A 10,538-nucleotide genomic window follows, 5' to 3' on the forward strand; every position below is an offset into this window, starting at 1 on the left:
GGATTCCTGTTATGTACAAGCAATAAAACATTAGAGACCAGTTCCTTGTCTCAGCGTGTTTCCTGGCAGTTAGGACAGAAATAAGACTATTCACTAGGTTTACGATTCACATTACAATCAGCTACTGGACTGAACATTAGGATCTACTGTACTAACACATGGCAAAAGGGAGGAAAATAAAATTGACTTCTTGATTTCTTGATCATGAGATTTGTTCTAGCAGTAGCTAGAAAGGTTGCCTACATAAATAGCCAAGGACATGGACTTCTGTTAGGGATGGAGGACAAGTGACATGTGTGCATGATATTACAATGCAAATGATGTGAATTACATCCTGTATGTCTTTTGTGTCCTGCTTTCATGATGCATCATTTGCACAATGTCATCATGAAGCACATGATGTGATCATGGCTTCTGTTAGATGTAAAAGGAGGAGGAGATAGGAAACATACAGTTCTGGAAGTACAGAACAACATGAGAAATTAACATACATCACTTTTTTTAGATTATGAATTACCTTTAAGAAACAGCAAAAACAACATGATATGATAGACTAATTAGAAAACCTAAATCCATACTGTCCAGTGAATGTTGATATGCATATGCATTATTGATTGATGGTAATTGCTATTTATTTATTTATTTTGAGTTATATGGCCACCTTCTTGCCACAGTGGCTTGCAGTGAATAAAATTTTAAAATAATTTAAAAACCCAATATAAATAACTATTAAAATATACCACATACAATCCAAAAATAGAGAAAAGAAATGGCAGGTGAGAACAAAACCACCCACATACAACCCTCCCCGCCAAAAAAAAAGTTTCATACATTTGCATGTTATCCTTATGCAGGGGCCATGCTAACCTTCTTTGTATTTTTCCAGTTTTAGTACATGTGCTGCCAAAGCTAGCATCCATGTAGTTTTCTTGGCACTGTTATGCAACAGGTTTACCATTTTGTATGTGGGAAGGACACTGGAAGACAGGAGGAAGAGCCACAGACTGGACAACCAGCAAGTAAAAGATATTTCAGTCCACAAAAGGAGGGAAGGTGTGGGAAACATTTCAGAAGGGACCCTCCCTAGTTTTCCAGAGAGTAAAAGGAAAGGAGGGGAGAAATACTTTCAGTCTTGCAAGATTCTGTTAATGTAACCTTACAATAAAGACAGAGCTAGTATTCCTTGTTGTGCTTCTTGTCTGGATGCCTTGAAGGGCTGACACATTTCCATCTCCTATGATATGTCAGTTATTTATTTCTTAATATTTCCAGACAACAGACTGGAACTTAGGCTGTCACTCACCCATGTACTAACCTTGACCAAACCTGCTTTGCTTCTGAGATCATCCGGGGTCTACTAGCTGATGCTACCTTCTGAGGCATATTTAAAATGGTAACACTTAGCAACTTGTGTGGTTGCTAAGAACAATTAGCTCTAACTCCTTTACTTAGATCAAATTTGTGTGTGTGTCTAAATGTATGTATATATCATACTGTATATATGTGCATGCATACATGCACAGAGAGACCTGCTGAAAGTGTAAACAGGAAAATTTAGAATCCTTTCCCAATTCTAAGAACACTTTTTTCTAAATACCATAAAAATGGTACTTCATAAATTAACTTCATTTTAATTCACATTGCTATCCTTTTTGGGAAAAAGGAACAATTAAAACAAATGTGTTAATTATAGCATCCCCCAAATGATATTGCTGTTCTAAGTATACACAGTTTATTTAACTGACATTGAATAAACATAGAAAAATTACACTTTGCATATGTAGCCATCAAAAAGAAATAATATTAAAACAAAAATGTTAGAGCTTTACAACTCAGAGGATTTCCTTTGTTTTTGCAGAAATAAACATAAAAAAATAAATAAACATAATAAAATAAACATAAGCATAATTTAAAAGGTTTGAAAGAGGACATTATGATCAAAATATTTCCTTCGAAATCAGTATCTCCACCTCCTTTGGTCTGGCAAGGTTTTGTTATGGGAGAAATTAATCTGGGTTGGAAGGAAGACAAGGTTGTTTGGTAGAACATTCTGCTAATCCCTGCCTCATTTGGCTACATGAACCAAAATTCAGAGCCAGTCTGAATTGACTAAAATGCACTGTTTTTGATTGTAAAGAATTATGCAAAGGAATTCATGCATAATTTTCCTCGAGTCCCTATCATTCAGTAAGAATCTCCAGAAAGTGACTTTTAGCTAAGATGTCTTCAGGGTTCCCATAAAACTCAACTAATCTTATAAAAGCAGAGCAGCAGAACAGCTTGTTTTACAGAACTTTCAGGAAAGGAGATATTTATAAACGTTTCTCGTTTGAGCACTGCTTGCTTTCCTTAAAGGTTGCAACCCAGCATCTGGTAGAAATTGCATAGTGCATCAGCCAATCACAGAGACAAGGATAAGGTTTGAAAGCATTTGGTAGAACAAGCAGAGTCATTTTCCTAATATTTCCATATATTTGTTACCATTGAAGGTTAAGACAGGTACAGTAAAAACCAAATCCATAGCCAGTTCAGCCCCAGTACTTGATTTTCAGCTAAGTCAATACTTAGCTTCTTAATGCCTCTACCATTGGGTATCTAAATCTTAATACTGCAGTCTAACTAGGTTAGTTAACAGCTAACACTGTAATCTAACTGGGTTGGACCATTAATTCTAAAAGAAAAATGGCAGGATGACTGTGGCGTAAGCCTTTAAATGACTATAAATAACAACAATTTACAAGAAATTGATTTCTTATTTCCCTTTAAAATTGAGTCTGGCTGCAGTTTTTCAGCTGAGTTGGCACTCCTGCTTAAAGCAGCATTGCTTTCAAGTTCATCTTTAAAGAAAATTAATGCTTTTAGTTCTGTGTTCCCCTCTTTTTGAGGACTCAGCAGAACTGATGCTGAACTGATGACATATTATCTACCTGAAGGAGTTGAAATCTGGCACTTAATGAAGGCTTTCTTAATCTCTTGGTAATTGAAAGGGGAGCAAGGGACTTTTTGGCATTATTGATATTAGAAAACTCCACAGATGCTTATTATTCTCCACTGAAATCTGTGCAAGTGTTAAGCGTGGCTCTATAGCTCTGCTTGTTTTTGAAGATTTATTTCAATTATGAATATAACTTCTAGGCTACAATTTCCTAAGTACAATGTCAACCAAGTACATCCTTCTTATGAACATGTTGCAAAACCTGAAGTGAGTAGCTAGAGACATTTTCTATCTTCTGTTCTTCTGGCTGGTTGTAAAGAACAATTCAGTAATTTTTTAAAGAGAGGGAAAAAGAGATTCAGAGAAGTAAATAAAAAGAAGCCTCACGTAACATAAAATAAGCCCTGAGAGATTGAACTAAAATGTCTGTCTATCTGAAACTCCTGCTTTTTACACTGGCCACTAATGGTTGCCTTCAGACATGTGTTCACCCCATTACTACAGTGATCACAATAGTTTCTGAAGTGGAAAATCAGTCTTTTCATGCAGCAACAGGCTACTTAGAGCCAGGAGAACTGGAAAGAGACTTTGCATGGTGGCTTACCATTATTGCAACAGAAATATATTGTCTTAGTCATGCTGGGACCTATGCAAAGTTTATCTTCCAGTCCTAACACTTATCTAATAGTGATGCACAGATTTCTGTATCTAAGAACTTCCTTGCTGGAGCAATCCAAATGACCTTTTAATGCAGCCTCTTCTTTCTAGTAATTACTGTGCCAATACCATGACCCAGGCAGGAGATAATGGTACAAGCGCCCTCTTATAGTCAACAGAGATTTGGTGGCTGAGATCTCTAAGCATTCAGCTGTCATGGCTCGGCCAACAGACATCCACAAATCTATCCTTGTGAGTTTATCTTACATCATTTGAAAATTATGACTTTATGCTAGTAGTCATTATACACTGTTGAAGAGTTATTTCTGTGCTCAAATTGCCCCTTCCTTTTTCCCCCTAGCATTCTTTTTTTAGTTTGGAGAAAAAAGAACTTCCTTTTTTCAAAGGAAGAGAAAAAAAATTGATGCAATTCTTATGAGTGGGGTGCAATGTTTTTGTACTTACATCATGAGGTATCTCATAAGGCCTGCCTTTCATTATAAAATCATCTCTCTAGTGGGCTGCAGCTTCCCAATATAAAGTTTAAACCCAAGGGAATATATCATGAAGGACCTCCTCCCACTGGCCTTTTTCAAATCAGGAAAAAGGAAAAACATAACAGAAACAACAGGAAAAACCTTCCTCTCATCTTAGGTACCTCATATGGTAAATTCAAATGCCACCTAAAGGAATTCTAAAGAATCCTGAGAATAAAGTAGAAATACAAACACCTTCTACACAGCGAGTGAAAACTTTCAGAAAAGTAGAAGATTGATTTCAGCATAAATTTAGGGCTGTAAGTTGGGCTGCAAGTTGTTTTTCTGAACTTTCTGTTAACTTCACTTCAAAGCCTCCCTCTCAGGGCTCAGAACTAAGAATTAAAGTTGTGACAGAGTAAGGGAGAAATCAACATATGGGTACTATTTTCTTGCTGTGAATGAGCATCAGCCTGCACAGACGCCTTAAAGCTTAGCTTTTGGGCTTTTTTTTCAAATGGAGATTTCATTTTGTGTACAGCAATCAAGGAAGAAATGAAGTCCACCTGAGTATGTTTTTAAAAAAAGTGTTTAAAATAAAAGTGTCAAATTTAAAAATGAAACATGATAGAGAAATGCAACTTGATCATTGTATTTCACAAAAAAATGTCATTAAAGTGACATTATGGTTGCTATATATTGCAAAACAAAACAAAAGAGAGAGAAGTAAAGTACATGGCATAGTTTAAAGGTTATGTCAAAATCTTTTTTTAAAAAAAAGAAAAAGAATTTGGTGAGCAATATATTTTCCTGGTTAGGCTAATTTTTACAGTATTGTGTCTATTATTTAAGGTTGAGTTCAAGCCTGTAATCAACTCTTTGAGTTAGGTGAGGCTCCCAGACTTTTAGGGGGACTGGTTTTGATTTTGCTGGCACATGGCATGAATTACCTCCATACTGTTTGAAGACAGTATGTGGAATGGAGGGGGCACGGAATAATAATAATAAATAATAATAATAATAATATCCTTCTGCATCACTCAGTGGATACTAGAAGACATTACGTTTAACAGAACAACCATTAATAATTCAATCAATGGGCTTTTTTGTTTCCTAAGAAGTTAAGATGATAATGATATAATGAAAAAGAGGATAACATAATATATAAAATATAGCATGAACTCTAAGAAGACAAATGGATTCTGTTCCCAGGGAATGGGAACAGAAATTGTTCCATCTTCTAATGGGAGAAGAGAGTGAAATGAAGACCCTGGGATGGGTGATTTCTTCCCTTTGTCTTGTTCCTGACTTCCCTTTGGAGTTTCTTTCCTGTTGGACAACCAGAATAAACTTGGAATAGGATTAACTTAGAAATAAAAACTAATTGAAGAAAACAGGAGGAATTTTTAAACTGGTTGCCTTTTTTTTTCCTGTACAGAAAGTCTGAGATTGCCTCATGCTGCTGTACTCATGATTGGGGGGAAATTGAAATATGCCCAAAATATAGCTCAGCTGCCCAGCCAGTTGACCCTGTGGCTCATAGGAGTGTTTTCATTCTTCTCTGGAACCATTTTCATCCAGCTATTATGATCACAAGTGTAGCACTTTGATTTAAAGGATATTGACTTGTCCTTTCCCATAGCAATCAGATTTGACTGATATCAATAAAGGCTTTTTAAAGCTGAATTGCAGTCTGGAAGAGGTATATGCAACATTAGAGAGGGGATGGCTCTCTGTCCCATAATTTGGCTCTAAAACCATCTTCATCAATGTCAGCAGAGGATAATTTAACCCTTGACTGAAGATTGGTAGATATTTTTCAAAGGATGAATAGAGTGTTACTTTTTTTTGGCCCAAACAATGCCTCTTTAAAAAAAATAACCCACATGTTGGGCTGTAAAACAGCCTCCACTGACATTAAGAGAAGCTGCATTCCTAAGGGGAAACTCCTCTAAGCCATATATGACACCCTTAGTAATTCATATCCATTTCTGACTTAAGTCCTCATAGGGTGATTATGATAATCTTACTTTGGTACTTTGCTGGAGATTTGGATGGACTACTAGAACTATCTGCCATATTTTTTAACTACACTGCTTAAAATAACTGATATTTTTAAGATTAAGACTGGCACTGACACAGGGCCGCAACTAGGGTCTGTGTCACTCAGGGCAAACATTGATTCCGCGCCCATTTTGGTGTCCCCCCAGCACTCATTTTGGCGCCCCACCAGCGCGGCGCCCGGGGCACATGCCCTGGTTGTCCCCCCCCAGTTGCAGCCCTGCACTGACATATCACAGAATAAAAAGCAAATCACCCTATGCAGTGCTCTAGAAATAGCAATGCATTTATTGACTGCAACGTATTACAAGGCTGATTGCATTCCACAAATCTTTTTAGCTCCTTTGGTTCTTCTAGTAAAGAAGCTGCAGTTATGGAATAGGAATAGAATAGAATAGAATAGAATAGAATAGAATAGAATAGAATAGAATAGAATAGAATAGGAATATACAAATGCTCATTGCATTCTTATTACAATAGCAAACTTACCAACAACTTAATTTCATTATGGTATAAGTTACCATTTAGTAAACTGAGGTGGGGATGGATACACTCTGTCAACATGACTTCCAGTCAGTCGGGCTAGAGGTTATATTACAGCAAAAGTTGCTTTGGGAAGTTGCCTTCTGTTTAAATGTACACAATGCCTTGGAAAGTTGCCATAATGGATATTCAAGAAATACAAGATGGCTGGTTAACTTTACTTCATAGAGTTATTCAATATAGTATAAATATTAATAATACAAATTGGCTGAGCATTATCATTTCTGCATATGCTTTTTATTTACTGCAGTGTATTCATGTGTGCATGTGTGTTACAGTCGACTCTGGAAATAAATAAGTGTGAAGGAAGGAGGAAGGAGATTTGTCTGGAGAAGTAAGGCAGTTGGTGGGTGCTGGCTCTGGAAGCACAAGTCTCTAACCAGAAGAAATTAGAAGCAGAGGAAACAAGATCCCTAGAGATACTAAGGTAAATAGAGATAGAGATCAAGGGGAGTTCCTGGCAGAAAGGAGATTGCCCCCAAATAAATCACAATTAGAAAAGGGAAGAAACAAAATTTAGATTAGTTTTGAAAGGTATAAAAAGCTGCAGAGCTGTGGGTGAAGGGACAGACACAGACTCACACTTTCTAATGATATGTGGGAATGACCTTGGGAGACAGGGGAAAGAGCCACAGCCAGGAGAACCACTGGATAAGAGGCAGCTGAGCCTGCAGAAGGAATGTGGACATGGCAAACATCTCAGAATGGACCCTCCCTAATTTCTTGGGCTGTAAGGGTGAAGAAGGAGAAATGTACTTTCAGACTTGCAAGGTTATGTTAATGTAACCTTAATATTTCAATAAAATAGAATTAGTCAATCTGGTCATGCTTCCTGTCTGGACTATCTCGCTAGACTGACATCAATTTTGCAAACTGAAAGTTTGCCACACCCACATTCCTCATGCAGGCTAAGCTGCCTCTCAACTGATTGTTCCCCTGGCTGTGGCTCTTCCCGCTATCTCCCAAGGTCATTCCCACATACCATTATACACTGACACGCATTCAGAGGGGGACCAATGGCCACAAGAAGGGAAAAGAAGGTGATTAATCTAGTAGGATGCAACCTGGGGACATAGAATTTGGGCAAAGCTTTCAAGTTCAGGGAGAGAAAGACTACTTGTGAATAAGAGGTAAAAGGGAGAAAGGATAAGGCTTCCCTCCCTGCAACATTGTATTCTGCTGTGACACCAATCCCTACAGCTACAGGGGAATGGGCAGCTTGGAGGCTGCCAGGGATTCAGACTGCTTGGCAGCTCAGTCAACATGAAGAGAGAGGTTGGCAAGTTTCGCCAATAAGGGAATCACCCAGAGAATTCTGATCAGGGAATTATGGCTTGCAGAGCTGAAAGAAGAAGACTGGATTCAGACTGACCAAGATGGAGGAGTTCCAAGAGAGAATGGGCAGCCAAGAGTCAAGTGAAACAAACTGCTACATGAGACTTTTACAAAAGCAGCTGTATCTTTTTCCAAGGTGGAGAAGAGGGGAGACTTGGTTTGTTTTAATCTGTGCTGTGGTTTTGAAATGTACTGCACCTTTAAGGAGACAGCTCAGTCTCTTGGGTACAAACTTCTAGATCTGAGCAGGTCTCCCTGCAGGATACAGGGAGAATCATCCCATTAAGTTCAATAGCTTACTTTTGTTTAAAGTACCTATGTAATACTGCCTATAGATCTGCGTGGTTATTATTTTGCTAATGGAAGTAAGAAAGTAAAACGTTTTATTTATCGGATGTCTCATGAGGAAGGAGAAAAATTGCCTCTTAGAGTCTCTCCTCCCCACACTTGGCAGTGGATTTGTTCAGAATGGATTATATAGGAGACGAAGGGATCCAACAGGGGAGACTGATTTTAATATTATGCCCTCAACTCAACCAGTTAAGAGCGATATCAAATATCATTTCCTACTATGCTGCAATTTTTATGCCTTTATGCCTTAAGAATTGTAATTCCTGCTCTCCACACCTCCTAAGGAAAAAAAAACATGCATTATGAGAGGACCATTGATAGGAGATAAAAAGCTTCTGAAAGTTCCACTAAAATCCTTTATCACAAGAACTCTTCCTCAATCTCCTGTTTACACAGTTCTTTTCCTAATAAACACTATATCAGCAGGATTTAAATTTAGTTTTGACAATTATATTTTTTCCTTAAGAGATGAGTCCTACTTTTTCCTCCATAGTCAATTTAATAGTAAATCCAGTAGCATCAAGGGTATGAAGGGCACTATAATTATTTGCCTCTGGGCAGCAGCTCCTGTCTTTCAAGTCTTCAGGGCTCAATAGGCTAAGATGCTGGGCTCAGAGAACCTGTGATTACGTATAAGGACTAAAGCAACAAGATACTTCATAGAACAGAGACAGAGTTGTAGTCAGGCTGCTGTTAGAAGCCTGTACAGCTGTCAAACATTAGGTACTCTCAATACTACCAGGCTAACTAATATAGATGAATAACAAGGGCTCAAGAAAATTGACCATGATACAGCTGAAGTCCAAGACTCAGAAGCCAAGAAAGTAATCCATCAAGCAAAGAACCAAAAACTCATACAACCCTTATACAGTAGACTCTCAGTTAACAGGAACTCAAGCAACCGGCGCTCTCAAGCAACCAGGAAAAAAAGGCATCTGTATCTGTCTGCTGCCATCTAGTGGGTATTAGGGTTTAATAGTAACTCTCAAGCAACCAGAAGCTACATTTATCCGGGATCTACCAATCCCCATGGGTGCCGGTTAACTGAGAGTCTACTGTATATCCCTTATATACAATATCTCTTGCTATAATTGCATTGCTTATTTCTCTTTTTGTTATTTTTTGTATATTCTCTCTCTTCCTCTCAACAGAATCTGAAGACAGAATTTATTCTTGGCTTCTAATTTCTAGTTTGTTTGGCAACAAATCAGAGATCCTAGTTTCTACATAATTTTGAACAAACTGGGAACAGGTTTATTGGTTAACTTAGTTGGTTCTTTTTTATTTATAATAGTTTTATTAAAGTTTACGAAGCTAAAAAATTAATACAAACTGAGAAAATATAAAAAAGAAAGAAAAGAAAAAAAGAAATACAAAAGAAATATAGAAAAAAGAAAAAAGAAAAAAAGGCAGAAAATAGAAGATATATAAAAGATGACACACACACACCCTCTCCAGAGAAGTATAAACAGTTTCAGTAAGTTAACACCTTCTCTTGTAAGAAAAAAATAGATCTTCCCATATCACATCCATTCTTGATAATCAAAATATAAGAAAACATCATTTAATCCTAATTAGCAAAGCTGTATTAAAAGCTACTAGAGTTAGCTAACCAATTTTAACCTTAATTTAAAAAATCCATTTTATAATCCAACTTATCCTTTTCTCTAAAAAATAAAACAAAGGAAACTCTCTTCACTTATAGACAAATCCTTAAAGCCTTTTGATCAGCCACACAGTCCTGATCAAGGAAGAAAACCCATTAATAACTACCAAATAGAACAACATATAACATTTAACCCTGATCAAATAGATTCACCTTATAGAGCTTCTGCTACTTTTAAAAAGCTTAATCTTTAACCTGTTGAATAATGTCCCCCACATTCATTTCTTATCAGGTTTTTGTTTCCTTTCACAGTCTCAGTAATTTCTGCTTGTCTCCTCCCAAAAACAACTTCATTAGGTTAACATACTCTTTTTGCAAATCCGAGATAAAAAGTCTTTCCAAGTCACACTTCTGATTTATTACTGATATGGTCCCTTTCCTTTGATTCTCCATTTTCACATCTTTTTCCACATCACTTTTGTACACTGGCATTTTTGAATCAATTTTCAAAATTACAGCATCTCCTTCCATATCACTTTTGTGATCCTGCTTCAAATCCACATCCAAAACTGCC

General features: G+C 37.1%; 1 non-coding gene across 1 annotated transcript; it reads right to left on the reverse strand.

The window, feature by feature from the left end:
- Window positions 1-813: 813 nt before the first annotated feature.
- LOC134495097 (U6 spliceosomal RNA) lies at window positions 814-916 on the reverse strand. The gene has a single exon (XR_010067773.1). It is a non-coding gene; the product is annotated as a U6 spliceosomal RNA (small nuclear RNA).
- Between the last annotated feature and the right edge of the window lie 9,622 nt (window positions 917-10,538).

The sequence above is a fragment of the Candoia aspera genome, chromosome 3 (genome assembly GCF_035149785.1).
Source record: "Candoia aspera isolate rCanAsp1 chromosome 3, rCanAsp1.hap2, whole genome shotgun sequence".
NCBI lineage: Eukaryota > Metazoa > Chordata > Lepidosauria > Squamata > Boidae > Candoia > Candoia aspera.